The sequence below is a fragment of the Mycotypha africana genome (assembly GCF_025528875.1).
Source record: "Mycotypha africana strain NRRL 2978 chromosome Unknown BDF20scaffold_5, whole genome shotgun sequence".
NCBI classification, from domain to species: Eukaryota; Fungi; Mucoromycota; class Mucoromycetes; order Mucorales; family Mycotyphaceae; genus Mycotypha; species Mycotypha africana.
In genome coordinates this window covers 445,452-459,423 of record NW_026515729.1, presented here as the reverse complement: position 1 = coordinate 459,423, position 13,972 = coordinate 445,452, and the positions used below count along the sequence as shown (strand labels likewise).

General features: G+C 36.4%; 1 non-coding gene across 1 annotated transcript; it reads right to left on the bottom strand.

Moving 5' to 3' along the window:
- Positions 1-1,740: 1,740 nt before the first annotated feature.
- On the bottom strand, positions 1,741-1,823 carry BDF20DRAFT_t82. The gene has a single exon. It is a non-coding gene; the product is annotated as a tRNA-Tyr (tRNA).
- Between the last annotated feature and the right edge of the window lie 12,149 nt (positions 1,824-13,972).

Here is a 13,972-nt window from a genome sequence, read left to right as displayed (position 1 = left end):
GATAAGTTGATCTGAGCTACACAACTGGTGGCCGATAGATATTGAACTAATTGATGTAGCTGCATGATCACACTGGATCTGTCAGGATAGCACATTACAAATCAGTCCGCTCTGGGATGGACGAGTAGTTATCCACTTAAAACGAAGACCTATTCTTTTACGGAAACCTCTGATTCACTAAGTATTATCTGACCATAATACATCAGTGTCAGCTATAAATCCCGATACAATTATTTCGTAGACAGCAAACACAATAAGTCTTTATTAATAGCAGTAATATTAGTTTTCTTTTCTCTTAAGTTTGTTTTGGAAAGAGAAATAAAGACCGTGGTTCGATTTCGTTAAGCTTTCGTGTTTATTTTCTCTTGTGTTATTCTTTACCTTTTATCTTATAGTTAAACTAGCGAATACCACAGAATCATAATATCACTTGTACACGTCATCTTGTATTTCTAAATATGCGCATATACTGTATAATGCTGCAGTACTACTGGTTGGGAAACTAAGGAACGAGGACTTTTTTTATTTTTAAAAACATACATTCAGTTTGCTGTGAACGCTCCCCTCTCTGATTTTCAGTGTATAATAAAAGGACTAAAGGAGACGGACTCATTTCACCTTGCAGTTTTTATCAATTATAAGTCGCGTTCACAACTACAAATAACCACAAATACCACAATCGTGACTGACGTGTTTGATGAGATAATAACTACAATACTCGAGCACGTACAACCAGGTAGAGAATACATTCTACCTCGGTCTATCTATATTGCATCTAATATAGGTTATGTACAACATAGAATAAGATACAGGCCTAAGTATAATAATCACCCAATAAGCATCTGAACCTGAAATTAGTGACTAGCATACGCGTCCTCAAATAATATAATTCCCATTAAACCTCACAGAGTAAATAATCCTTCTGCTTCATCTGAAGAACAATAAAGACACCTAAATTCATAGTCATCGACTTACAACAGTTATTAATTTTAAATAAGCAAATACAACAGTGACCTTCAAGAAAACAGATTACAGTCCAAAGCTGATATGCGTCAACGAGCTTAAAAAGACAAAAAAGAGCTCGGGGATAATCAATTGAAGGATTAAACAGTACAAAAGTTCAAGTATGGTGACTATGTTCTTTACAGCATGAAACCAAGAAAGGCCTTAAATTTAACTGGATGCGTCCTTATGAAATTGTTAATGTAAGTTATGAATTCAATATATATTAAATAAGAGAAAATGAAGGCAAAGCATATGGATCTTTAGTGCATACATATCGGCTTTTATGTGCATCTTATGATGGAGGTAAAGTGGATAAATCTTGGTATGTTCCAAGACGTGCGCGGGCTCAAATGGTTGATCAAAAAAAAAAAAAAAAAAAAAAAACCAAAAAAAACCACAACTTCTTTTATGTCTTTGTTTGTTCCCTTGGATTTCCTGCGTGGTTCTGTTAGTTGCTCCATAGCATTTTTTTGGAAGGGGGGGTAATGTCGTGTTATAACGGTGATTGAATATATATACTGTCGAATATAGAAAAGGAATATACAGTAACTCTCTGAATAGAATAAAGAATCATCTTTTTTCTCTTCTCTAAAACTTTGTGTTTAGTGTAAGAGTACCCTTCTTTTATCGTTAGTTCAGTGCGCGACAAATAGACGAAAGATAGCCCCAACGTTCGCGACAAGCTTCCGAAGCAAAATATTACACGCACTACATAAACGAAAGTGACTAAAGAAATCCGGCCTTCCGGATTCGAACCAGAGACCTAAAGATGACAATTTAACTACAGTCTTCCGCTCTACCAACTGAGCTAAGGCCGGATGTACGGAATCGATGTGATCGTAAATAATTGTCGTGGAAATAATTTGAACTCCGTCACGTGATCGGAAATAGCTCATGGTGTGGTCGGATAGCTCAAGAGATCGGAGCTGGTAGAAAGCATATGGTGTGCAATTAATTTAAGGAAGTGTATATAAAGAATAATTTGATCTAAAGAATAAATGGGGCCTTTCTCCATCAATAAACCTTGTACTATAAAGTGTGTCAGAAGCTTTATAAACACCTATACACGATATAAGCATATCAGTATGACATGGAGTGTGAAGGATTGTCAGCCCAACCAATAGAATTAGAGCACGTGAGGTCCGGCTCGGTGGTCGGTAGAATGAATGTGCGGAAGAAGAATAGTTTAAATAGATAGATGAGAAATATACTTTAATAAATGAGCTTTCTTTCATATAACAATCTTATATCTAAGTTAAGAAACAGTACAACAAAATCTATACTGGAAAACCAACCATAGTTATTTCACGGACTACTACTCCTAACGTGTCAGGTATGATACGGAGTATGAAAGTCGAGAATTGTCCTGGTTCAAACCGCAACATGTGACTTACCGGGTTGTGCCGGACTATGACCGATATAATAATTTCGTACCCAGAACAATTAACCTAGTGTTATCTATAAAAGACAAACCCCACACCTTAACTAAGAGAGACTCATCATCTTTTTGATCAAGTTTAGTTTTATTTTCTTCGGTTAAAGGTCATAGTTTTAGTTGATCACTTTCTTTTATTATTATTTTCTTTATATTGATATTGATTAGGATAAGAGATCCTTATAGTTTACTTCATTTTATTTTATTCATTTAGTAAAGATTCATATTTCGGTTGCCTTTATTTTTTTTTGGTTTACATCAACTCTTTCACGAGAAGACACCGCGAACGTATTAGGTATGTTACGATAGTATAATAAATTTGGCTCGCATCCCAATAAAATATGGAACTCAGCAGTGTCCGGGCTGGTAGCCGGACAGCACGTGCAGGGAGCAGCTAGCCTTGGTAAATAGTAGAGACTTAGAATAATCAGCGGCTTAGAAACTGTCGTATTTGAGGCACGATGGCAATATTATATGAGTAAATTACTCAAAACGTCTAACGAAATGTAAAATAAAACTTGATCTCAGATATGAGTACTGCTCATATCTTCGTTCCCGTTTGGTAAGCGGTGTGTTCGATTGCATACATTTGAACCTTAGATCAAATGTATAACAAATAAAGATAAGATAAGAAAAGAATATGGATTAAGGATAATTCTTATGTGAGATTAGCTACCTCACATAAGACTTGAACAGGTTATCTTTATGAAATATATTTGACTTAGATTATCTATGGCTATATGACATTTAGGTATATAGCAGGATTGGTATATGTACTCGTAGGATAAATTGATTCAACAACCAGAACATAGTAGGTCGTGGTACTGCTCCCTGTTCCGGAAATAAAGTATGGTTGGAGATAAAAAAGGCTCAATGTTGTATACGATAAGATCAAAGTATAAGAAAAAGAAAACAAAAGGAAATCAGTGAAGACCAAGTTATCTTCTTTTATTAGATAGAATATTCTGATAAAGAACTCAAATAAGAATGAAGACAAAAACCATGTAGGAAAAAAGTACTTCTATTTATATTTGTGGATATTGTAAAAAACTTTTTCTATCGAGACTCTTAGGTACAAGATGCCTTGATGATAAAAGAAAAGACATACCCAATTGTTACTGCACGGTTCATCATGCTATAGCGGTGCCTTGACCGATTGGATCGGTGACAGGAGGTAAGTGGGTTGATCTAACTAAAGGTTCCTTTGACCCGTACTTCAGCAGTTTCATTATAACTAACGTGACGGACAGGATAAACTATTCCTTAATTCTGCCGACGTCTACGTTTCAGTCTTATTGAATTCTGTCAGAATGTAAAGGGTTAAAGTAAGGATCAACAAGTTAGAAGATAATGGCCTAAGTAGATTAGATTTATGTATTGTGGTTTGATGTGCTAAATAAAGTTATCTGATTTAATCAAATCCAAATACTATAATATCTTATTTCTAAATGAAGTCAATTATTCATCTAATGTTGTCTCGGATATACAGATGAAATATTCTTCCGTAAAAGAAAAGAATTGTTCTAACAAATCTATCACTCACGGTTATTCTAACCTTCATAAGGATCCGCAATCTCTTATTTCAGTATTATGTAATAATCCAAGAGTAATATGCTGTTGGATACAACACTATTCTCCCCCAGAATACAATTACTCTGTAATTGTTATTCGGCTCAAAGATAATAAAATATAGGTACAATCATGATGCATAAATAAGCACTGATAAGATAAGATTAAAATCTCAGGCACAAAAAATCTGTTGATCAACTCAGTGACTGTGTTGCGTCATTTATTTTCTGGTTCTTTTGCGCATTGTCACTTTATTATTCATTTTTCTTTTCAAGGCCCTAGCCTCTCTTGCAGATAAACTGGCAGAGGGCGTAGACTTCTCAATGTCCTTATTACTGTTCTTAGTTTGAGCAGACTGAAACTCATTCTGTAAGTCATGTCTTTCCCAATATTTTTGAATCATATCAGAACTCGAAAAGTCTTCGGCTTTTTGCCAAGTGTTATGGTCATGAGAATAACCTTTCCATTTAACTAGAAATTCACGATTACCTCTAGGACCACGATGTTCCAGAATGTCTTCAACTTCATAGAACTCTTCAAATGCATCTTCTTCGAGATTGACAATCTTTAATTCAGAAGGAACATAGTTGCGTGGAAGAACTTCATTAGTTTCTGGAGTTTTCAGAATATAAGCACCTCCTTGATTACGTCGAACGACTGTGTAAGGTCCATCGTAAAGAGCAGCTAATTTGTTGCTTCTTTGTGGCAACCTGACCATGACATGCGTACCAGAGGGTATATCAACGAGTTTATGTTTGTCATTATAGTACTTGTTGATCTTCTCGTTGATCATTTGAGTTCTTTCCGCAATCGCAGGAAATACTATACTTTCCATTTTTTCGATTTGATCCTCCAATTCTTTCAAAGTGGTCGTACTATTTAAGATGGGGTATCTTTCGCCATTAGTATAGTCATCTGGTAAGTTTACTCTTCTTGCAAACATCAAAGAGAAAGGAGCACTCATTGTTTTATTCTTAATTTGCCTATTTGCGCAGAGTTGGACCATAGGAACAAATAGATCCCAATCTCTTGTATTGCCTCTTATCATTTTACGAAGAGTGTTCATTACAATTTTGCAATAAGCTTCGACATGTCCATTAGACTGTGCATACAAAGGTGTATTATAATATCTCTGAATGTGAAGATGTTTACAGATATTGTCCATCAGTGAGTTCTTGAATTCAGTACCGTTATCAGATCTCATCAAACGTGGCAAACCGTAATCAGCAAAAATCTTTACCAAAGTCCTTGCAAGAGTGTCTGAATGTTTGTTAGGCAAAGGTCGAATAATTAAATATTTCGTGCACATACAAACTACGACTAGAATATACATGTGGCCATCAGCACTAGCGGGAAGCGGTCCAACAAGATCCATACTTATTTCATCAAAGGGTCTATAGCTCACAATATTCGTGATGGGATGGTAGCCTCTTTGTACAATATTGTGCTTTTGACATTCTTTACAAGCTGCACATACTGCTTTAGCCTCTTCTGTCATAGTGTTCCAATGGAAACCTTGATCATGAAGATCTCTGACCATATATACACTGGCTGCATGTCCGAGGTTGTGTATGTCGATCAGTAATTGTTGTCTCTCTTCTTCAGGAGGACTGATATATTCAACAGGTTTGTTCTTATTTTCGACCAATTTAGTTGCTAGTATATTAATTCTTTTATCTTGACTATATACTTTGCGTTTAGCGACACGTTTCTTATTAACCCATTTCTTAAGTCTAGGGAAGCTTCTATTCTCCCCCAGCTTATGTTCACTCTCAATTTGAGGTGGATATAAGCGGCTTAATAAATCGGCTAAGCGATTGTCAATGCCTGGAACGTGCACAACGTCAAAATCGTAATCAAGTAAAGTTTCCATCCAACCAATCAACATAGGATTCATCACCTTTTGAGTGTGTAAGTAGATTAAACTCTTATGATCAGTGTAAACCGTAAACTTACGACCCCAAAGATATTCCTTGAATTTCTTTAGTGCGGTAACAACAGCGAATAATTCACGCTTGGTAGTACTCCAATTACGTTGGGATGGGGACAGTGTCTGTGAAATAAAACTGACATACAAATCACGACCTGTATCATCTTTTTGAAATAACAAACCCGACATAGCAAATTGACTAGCATCAGTGGCAACAAAGAAAGGTTTAGATATGTCTGGATAACGTAAAACGACATTCGATTGTAAAATGTCTTTCAGTGCTTGGAAGGATTTGCCCTGTTCTGGACCCCACAATTGTTCAACATTAGCAGCATGACTAATGGAACTCAAAGGAGCAGTAACGTCAGCGACTTTAGGGATGTAATCTCTAAAATAGTTGATTAACCCCAAAAATGACTGTACTTGCTTAGCGGTCTTTGGTTTAGCCCAAGTCTGAACATTTGTTCTTTTGCTTGGATCAACTCGAGAACCAGTAGCATCCACAACAAATCCCAATAAACGCACAGAATGTTGCATCCAACTGCACTTATCAGCATTCAGAATAAGATTCGCCTTATTCAGCCTTTCAATAACTGCTTTGACATCGATGATGTGTTGCTCAATTGTATCACTGGCAACTACGCAATCATCAACAAAGTTCTGCACACATCTCAGGTCTGAAAATAAAATAGCGAGTACCTTTTGGAACTGTGATGTCAAAAACTTTAAACCAAAGCATGCTTTTACAAACTGATACTGATTGCCATCTAAATGTGTAAAAGTCAACTTATGTCGATCTTCTTCAGCCACCTCGAAACGATGGTATGCATTTGACAAATCAATCGTTGTGAAATATTTCTTGCCTTGCAGATTCTTAAAAATATCCTTAATCAATGGAATAGGATAATTAAATGATGGAGGCAGAATTTTATTCAGCAAACGTACATCAAGACAAACACGATGTCCAGTTATTTCTCCGGTTTTGGATTTCTTCGGTACCAGCAACAATGGACTATTAAAAGTTGTATTTGTTCTACATTTGACAATTGTTCCCGTTTTCAACCACTTTTGCACTTGCTCAATTAAAACAGGTCTCAGCGCAATTGGAATTGGATACTGTCTTCTGTATGCAGTTGCATCAGGAGGAGTAGGAAGACGTACCACAGATTCTGGGATTGGACAAGATGATGTCTCAGGAATGTTAGCATTAGCTTGAAGTGCTTCACTAATAGCATCCATAAATTTCTTTCTCTCAATAGGAGTACCAGCAGGAGAAGAATCAGGAAGGTGTTCAACATCGAATTCATGATTGACATTGTCAAACTGTTTCGCCATTTCTTCTGGATTATTTAACTTACAAGCAACACCATGAAGAGAAATGTTCAACTTAGGTAGAATGTCCACACCCAAAAGCACATCAAAATCAAAATGCTCATTGAATTTCATAACTTCAAAAGAATGTTTGAACTCAATACCATTCGTATAGCCAACTCTCAACAAGTCAGTCTTACCAATACGGGGAACATTATTCTTATCATTTAACATATTGTAAGTACCATTCAATGAATAAACTTTATTTATGGATAAATGTTTTAAACTATTGGTATTAATGAAACTTATATTACTGCCTGTATCAATCTGACCCATCAAGACCTTGCCCTAATTGTAGGCATCAGTCATAAAAGTGTCCTCCGCAGCAACGGGAACCATTTTAAGCTCTTGCTCCATTTGTTCAATTGACTCAATGGTCAAATCATTATCCACAGTGGGCTCAGTTGTGTCGTCTCCTCCTCTGACCGCCAAAACGGTGGTTGGCTTCCTGCAAACATGACCCGGACCGTACCTTTCACCACACTTATAGCACTTGCCTTCCTTCTTTGCTTGCTCAAATTTCTTCACCTTGTTCTTCTTTTCTTGTTCGTTCTTCAACGAGAAACAAGTGTCGGTGCTATGTGTAGCATTTTGTCCGTGTCGCTTGCAGAAAAACCTGTTACTTGCAGTAGTACCAGAAGAAGAGCTACCATGGCCACCTTTGCTGACCTCTTTCAACTTCATTCTTTTGCTAAGTCTATCCCCTCCTTGATATGGCATGGAAGCTGTATAAGGTTTCGTAGCACCACCTGGCAAGAGAGCAGTGGCAAAGCCATAGGTGGTTTGGTCGTCACCTAATACATCTCTAGCGAGTTCACTAAGCTTCTCAACGGTCCACTTTTCATCCTTATTCGTAGCCATTGACAGACGTAGTACCGTTTGAACGGGAGGAAGCAAGGAAGTTAAAAATCGATCGGCCACGCCTTCATCCGTGCTGGGGATGCCCGCCTCATGCATCATCTGGAGAAATCTCCTGGAATAATCAATAATGTTGTCCTTCGGCGCCATGTTCATAGTGTAGACCTGCTCAACAAAGCGACGTTTTGCAGTTCTTGATCCGTAATACTTCCGGAACTCCACCTTCGCATCGGACCAGCTAGTACACTTCAAAAGCGTCTTGTCTACCCATGCAGCGTCACCGGGGGGAAGGCACAAAGGGATGAGGTCATTCCAGTAGCGTTCAATGTCTCTAATTGAGGAAGATCTAATGATCTGTTCAAAGGTTCGTAAATAATGGTCAACCGACTCGAACACCTCTTCACCGGGATAACGTTTAAATACGTCAGAACTCAATTGGAACTTCGGAAGGTCTCTGCGGTTCAGCGTTAAACCACGTTTCTCACCAACAGGGTCAAAGAGTCTACTTGTGCCACTACCAACAGACGAAATGTCTTCAGAACCCTTCCTCAACAGAGCTGCATTCGCTTCCAAGCTATGAATTGCTCTGCGAGTTTTGTCCATTTTAACCATCGCAGCATCAAACGCTTCCATATCACCGATTGCACGAGCACGAGACAGTTTGCTGATGTCTTCTACCAGCTCCTTGCGAAAGTCTTCAATTGTGTTTACGACAAATGACGTGTCATCCATCACACCAGTACCAGCGCTCAGGGCTGGAGAGTTTCCATCACCGTCGTCGTCCACGATGCACATTGCATCTACACCTTCTTCTTCAATTACTACTTGCGTAGAGTCACCTTCACCTGTAGAAGATCCACCAAGAGCAGCAGCAGAGTTCTTGACTACTTCACCAGCAGCCTTCGAATCAGTGACAATATTCTCGATAGACATCTTGAGTGATTCACTGAAAAAAATGTTGTATACGATAAGATCAAAGTATAAGAAAAAGAAAACAAAAGGAAATCAGTGAAGACCAAGTTATCTTCTTTTATTAGATAGAATATTCTGATAAAGAACTCAAATAAGAATGAAGACAAAAACCATGTAGGAAAAAAGTACTTCTATTTATATTTGTGGATATTGTAAAAAACTTTTTCTATCGAGACTCTTAGGTACAAGATGCCTTGATGATAAAAGAAAAGACATACCCAATTGTTACTGCACGGTTCATCATGCTATAGCGGTGCCTTGACCGATTGGATCGGTGACAGGAGGTAAGTGGGTTGATCTAACTAAAGGTTCCTTTGACCCGTACTTCAGCAGTTTCATTATAACTAACGTGACGGACAGGATAAACTATTCCTTAATTCTGCCGACGTCTACGTTTCAGTCTTATTGAATTCTGTCAGAATGTAAAGGGTTAAAGTAAGGATCAACAAGTTAGAAGATAATGGCCTAAGTAGATTAGATTTATGTATTGTGGTTTGATGTGCTAAATAAAGTTATCTGATTTAATCAAATCCAAATACTATAATATCTTATTTCTAAATGAAGTCAATTATTCATCTAATGTTGTCTCGGATATACAGATGAAATATTCTTCCGTAAAAGAAAAGAATTGTTCTAACAAATCTATCACTCACGGTTATTCTAACCTTCATAAGGATCCGCAATCTCTTATTTCAGTATTATGTAATAATCCAAGAGTAATATGCTGTTGGATACAACACTCAATCACTCTTTATTAATACAATAACTGTTCACGCAATCAAAAGAACACCACGCACGAATATCTCTTCCTAGCCAACATCTATAATCATTCCCACAGTATCTGAGCTACACAACTGGTGGCCGATAGATATTGGATTATAGATGTAGCTGCATGATCACCCTGGATCTGCCAGGATAGCACATTACAAATCAATCCGCTCTGGGATGGACGAGTAATTATCCACCTAAAGGGAAGACCTATTCTTTTACGGAAACCTCTGATTCACTGAGTATTATTTGACCATAATACATCAGTGTCAGCTATAGATCCCGATACAATCATTTCGTAGACAGCAAACACAATAAGTCTTTATTAATAGCAGTAATTTTAGTTTTCTTTTCTTTTTCTTTAGTTTGTTTTTGAAAGAGAAATAAAGACGGTGGTTTGATTTCGTTAAGCTTTCGTGTTTATTTTCTCTTGTGTTATTCTTTACCTTTTACTTCATAATTAAAACTAGCGAATACCACAGAAACAACTTGACTTGTATATAAAAAATTTAAAGAATAATGTACCTATGTAATAAAATAGCTTTTCTTTAGTGAAGTAAAAGTTTGGTATCCTTGCATATAGATATTTCTAATCGCTGAGGTCAGAAAGTGCAATTAAAGCTACTAAAACTATTCATAATCAATAAAAACATCAATACCAGTCTCGGATTGTCACATTATTGGTTGATAAGCTCAATATAAATCTTAATACTCGGATTGGGAACACAAATTCACAATCATACGCATCGTAACTTAACAGGTTTGACAAGTCCCGTAGCTAATTATCGGCTCACTACAGCGGGCCTCTAATTCTTGCCCAATTTATTAGGTCAGCTGTCAAATCCATCGGGCATTTGTGCCTTCGGTCCAAACCTGACGTGTTTGGTGAGATAATAACTACAATACTCGAGTACGTACAACCAGGTAGAGAATACATTCTACCACGGTCTATCTACCGTATATTGCATCTAATATAGGTTATGTACAACATAGAACAAGATATAGACCTAAGTATAATAATCACCCAATAAGCATCTGAACCTGAAATTAGTGACTAGCATACGCGTCCTCAAATAATATAATTTCCATTAAACCTCACAAAGTAAATAATCCTTCTACTTCATCTGAAGAATAATAAAGACACCTAAGTTCATAGTCATCGACTCACAACTGTTATCAATTTTTTAAATAAGCAAATACAACACTACTTAAGCTATTATCTAACTTGTTGATCCCTTACTTTAACTCTTTACATTCTGACAGAATTCAATAAGACTGAAATGGAGATATCGGCAGTGTCGTATTTGAGGGTAGATGATATACAAATATTAAAGATATAATTCACTTTATGAAGGATAAAGATGAATTATACAATATTGCAAACCAGAAATAATTAGAAACTACATAAACTCTAATATATGAGTACCGTGAATTAAGTGTTGTGTTTAGTTGACAGCATCATATGAGATGTGGAGACCTCGTATACAAATTATACAAGATCCTCACACCTCATTACTGCTGAAATAATATAAAGTAGAGTAGGAAACGAATATAGAATAAGTGATGATTCTTATACGAGATTAGCTACCTCGTATAAGGCTGAACAGGTTGTCATTTAGGATATATAGTTTACTTATTTTGCTATAATACGTTACTATATGACATAGGATATATAGTAGAATTAATATATGGACATGCAGGATACATTGATTCAACACCAAGGTATAATAGGTTATAAGTACTATTCTCTGCCTTCGGCATAAAGAATGATTACAAGATAATAGGTTGTGATCATCCTTTACAATAACTGTTCACTCAACTCGAACACCACGCACGAATACTATTTTCCTAATTAATTCTATTTTCCTGCAAGCAGTGCTACATAATGGTTAGCACGGGAAAATAGGCTAGTTGCATGATCACTAGATCAAGCCATGGATACTTTTGCAAGTCCACCCGCTCCGGGTAGATGCGTAATCTCCTCAAGGGAGAATTCTATTCTTTTACGGTTCAGAAGACGTACGTCTTCTTTGAGTAGAATAACTCAGCTGCCAGTTTCTAGGTTCCGCAATATGAAGAAGATATTTAAATTTTTGCAGTAGATATTTTTCTTCTCTTTGAACTGAACTTGATTGAAAATAAAAACGTACTAGTTTGATCTCGTTAACTTTTTATTGTTTTAACTAAGTGATATTTAACTCCACAAGTCGTCAAATACCACAGGCAGATTTAAAGTAATTTATCCTATCCGTCCCATTTGTCATAATGAATCTGCCGAGGTATCGGTTAAAGGAACCGATAGCCAGATCAGCTCATCACTTACTTTCTTATACCTATCCAATCGGTCAAGGCACCGCTCTAGCATGATTAACCGTGCTGTAGCAATTGGATATGTCTTTTCTTTTATCATCAGGTCATCTTGTACCTAAGGGTCCCGATAGAAAAAGTTTTTTACAATATCCACAAATATAAATAGAAGTACTTTTTTCCTACATGGTTTTTGTCTTCAATTCTATATCAGAATATTCTACCTAATAAAAGAAGATAAGTTGGTCTTCACTGATTTCCTTTTGTTTTCTTTTTTCTTATACTTTTATCTTATCGTATACAACACACCGCGAACTTGACAGTTTTGATATGATTATCTTTGGATGACGTAGTTAATCGAAGATTACTATATATCTTTAATACTGTATTTGTATATCATCTACCCTCAAATACGACAATTTCAACTCTGCAAGATTCTAGAAGAAGTCTAATCTCATATTATGGCTATATGGTTACTACTAATGTCATAACTCCGATCATTATGTAATAACTCTGGCTCATGTATACAACAATAGTTTTGATTTGAATGTTTATTAAGTGTATGTTTCTTTTGAATCAAAGAATGTAACAAATAATACTGCAAGCAACAATTGTATAAAGAATAAAACCTCAGTCTTTTTCTCCCCATCATTAAACTTCGTGTCTTCGTCGCTTCGTGCACGATGTTAATATATGTAGAGTAGGTACGAGCTTAAGTAGAATAATAGAAATAAGTTCAACAGTGAAATACTGTAAGGCTCGAGCGAGTAGTGAGCACCAAATTATTAGTAACCAACTTTTATTGTCTTAAGTGTATTATATGATTTGATTTATGATCTTTGACTAAATGAATAACTCTAACGATAAACTGAGATGTATCTATACAATCTGGTTATGTTAAGAGCAATGAAGTCAAAAGAATAAGTTTGAGATATTCTTAAGTATTTGATAGACCAAGATAGAACGAGACCGAAAAAGTCAGATAATTTTTATTTCAATTTTGAGAACATGAAGGCTTTATATATTTTTCAGAGAGTTAGCTGAGCTTATAGAGGATGTTAGGAAGATGTAGTTACAACCAATGAATACTAATGGATCTAATGAGAGATTAGTGAAGGCGTGTTCTTACACTGTTATGGATCTGATACCAGTTTGACTTGTGAACAATTGCTTAATCGACAATTCAAGTCTAAGTTGACAGCCGTTTATGCTGTGTTTTAAATTAATTAATTCTCACTCGTTTTCGATACCGTAGTAGACAGTGGTCGGGACATGACAAGATGCAGGGGGGAATGAACTCGCAATTATATTGGGAGATCCTGAAAGGCGACTTCATGGATACATTAAAGGATTATGGCCTGAAATTGAAGGACGTTATCCTTCAACAGGATAATGATCCTAAACATACGTCCCAATAATACCAAAAAATTCTTTAAAAAGCACAAGATAAATGATCTAGATTGGCCTTCTTATTCACCAGACTTGAACCCAATCGAAAACTCATGGTTTTACTTGAAGTGCAAGCTAGCTGCTGCTTATGACACCCTACCCAAGAATATGGACGAACTCTGGCAAAGAGTAGGAGACGTATGGTACAATAAAGTTACATCCGATTTATGCCTAACACAAATCGAAAGCATGCCAAAAAGAATTGAAGCTGCTATAAAAGCTAAAGGTGGTCAAACAAAGTACTAACTGCACGTTTAAATAAATCTGACCATCGCAAAAATGAAAATTTTACTGTACGCATATGCAAA